The following is a 2,835-nucleotide window of genomic DNA, read 5'->3' on the forward strand; positions in this document are numbered from 1 at the left end:
CGATGCGGAGAATCACAAAATGCTTGGTGGCTATGAGAACAACAAATGAGTGTGCATACAATATGTATTATTTCATTATAGCAATAACTTGTATTTCAAGATTATCCAGATAAAAATCATCTTGACAATAAAACTTAGTGCACTCATTGTGTACAGATTTGTATTATGTTGAATCTTAAGGATCTTTATGGAAAAATGGCCCTAATTTAATGTTTATAAGTTTGTAAATTGAGATATAGAAAACCAAATAACTTGATGAATGGCTTCTTTGGAGTGAATATATCTGCCAATTCACTTTCCCCAAGCCTAGGAAAAGCACATGCATGCTTGCTCACCTGCCAAAAACTGCTCCAGACTCTTGCAAAGTATATTCATTATATCCTCTAAGAACATTATATGTTTACTAGAGGCCCGGTGCACAGATTTGTGCACTGGTGGGGTCCTTAGACCTGGCCTGCAGGGATTGGGCCAACACTGGCTCTCCAACATCCCCCGAGGGGTCCCAGATTGCAAGAGGGAGAAGGACAGGCCAAAGTACCCCACCGGTGCACAATCGAGGCCAGGGAGGAACTGCGGGAGGGCTCCAGGGCGTGTCTGGCCCATCTTGCCCAGTCCTAATTGTCCAGACCCCAGCAGCAAGCTAATCTACTGGTCGGAGGATGTACACCCCTGGTGGTCGGTGCATGTCATAGTGACTGGTTGAACAGTCAAACCGTCAGACACTTAGCATGTTAGGCTTTTATTATATAGGATTTGTTATTGCACTAATTTAAATTAGGATGCATAAGAGGTTGAATAATTTTTTTGCATTCAAACAAGTATTAATTGACAAGGTATGCTTTGGATCCAAATCAACTCTTGAATCCACAATGAGTGCTTTCTAAGTCCAATGGTCTTAATTGCATTTAAATCAAATTGAATTCAATTTACAGGAACTCCTTGTCTCTATTGGTCCAAGCTAAGTGCTTGGGGGTTTATAGTGTAGTAACTGAGAGATATATGCATAGCAGATGTGGTAGGATAAGTGGAGTAGTAGGGGCATGTATAATCAACAGAGGCAATTCTGAAGAGAAGGCAAAGTATCAGATATAGAGCTTTGGCTCTGGGATGAGGGGCATATTAGCCCTACTATTTACAACCTAAGAATCATTAATCCTAACCTAACTCTCCTGAACTTTATATAGCCATCTGAAAAATTAAGACAGTAATAAGATCTATTTTATTTACAGTGTTATTGTAAAAATTAAAAAAACAGACTGATAGGAAGAGATTAACCAAAGAGCATATACGCATATATGCATAGTCCATGGACACAGACAGTAGTATGATGAAAGCCTGGAGTGGGGTTGGGGCTGGGTGGAGAAGGGCAAAGATGGAGATAATGGGGACATCTGTAATACTGTCAACAACAAAAAACCCACACACACAATAAAATGGTGGGTGTTCAGCATAGTCCGATGAGTGCAGCTGCAATATTACTATTAGGATGTGATGACGGGCTTAATGTTGGTCTGGGAAAAATGGGTGGTTACTGTAGGTCTTTAGTTGTGCAAGGGTTTTGAAATTTTAAAGCCTTCCTCCTCAATTTGCCTTTTTTTTTACACTAAGGCCACTGAGATTTTCTGTGTCTCCAGTTCCTTTCCTCACCCATAGTTTTGGCTGCTCCAGCTATTATATATGAGCCATCATTTTTCTTAATTCTTCCTTGAAATCTATACTTTAGCTTGAGATAGTCCTTTTTTTTCTTAAATTCATTTGTTCTCTCATTACTATCATAAGAGAATCACAGAGATCAGTGTTGAAAGTTGCTTGTTTATGGTATGACTTAAGCTTATAGATTTATTTTGGTGGTAAGTGTTATGTTGTAAAATGTTTTATTTGAATCTGGTCTCTGTAGGAACAGTATTTTAAATCTTTTTATTTCAATTTGAAAGGTATCTATCTTCTGCTAACTACTAACATTTTTCTCCTAAAATATTTTTAAAATCTGCTTCCGTTTTTAAAAACTTTATTCAATTTATTGGGGTGACATTGGTTAATAAAATTATATAGGTTTCAAGTGTACAATTCTATAATACATCATCTGTATATTGTATTGTGCATTCGCCACCCAAAGTCAAGCCTCCTTCCACCACCATATATTGTACCTCCTTTACTGTTTTCTACCCCCCATACCTTTCTCCTAAAACTTTTAAAAATTCACTTCCCAAGCCTATTTCATCACAACAGTATGTTTTCCAACCTTAACACACTTGACCAATTTTACCATATAGTACATTCTACAATGAATAAGACTTTGTGTGTGGTTGTATGCCTGTGTGTGTATGCATGTGTGTGTGTGTAAAATAGGTAGTATTATTGTTCCTACTTACCATCAAGAAAATTGAAGATGTGGTAAGTTATGTAATGCTCTAAAATTACACAGCTCATATGAGAAATTCTCCACTTTTTATCTAATCAAAAGTCTATGCTGGAAAGCTAGATTGGAAATGACTGCAAAGATGATTAAATAGTTGAGAACAAAGAGAAGTCTTCTTGAGTTCTAGCTAACAAGGGAAAAGTTCTTAATCATCTTTTAATTGTACTTAAAAATTAGCCAAGTTACAAATGACATAGCTGGAATTACTAGTAAAACAGTTTTCATATGGTAGAAAATGCTGTGGATTTTTGCTAAGGTTGGGAGGTAGAGTGAATGCTAAAGCCCTTTCAATTTGTGTAACAATCTGAGATACCAGGTTTTATAAGCGTATTTGTTCATAAAGCACATTTTGAAAGAAATGGTTTGTGTTTGTAGCCATTCAGTGTCTACATATGTAGATGAACTATATTAATGAG

The sequence above is a fragment of the Myotis nattereri genome (assembly GCF_964212035.1).
Source record: "Myotis nattereri genome assembly, chromosome: 9".
NCBI lineage: Eukaryota > Metazoa > Chordata > Mammalia > Chiroptera > Vespertilionidae > Myotis > Myotis nattereri.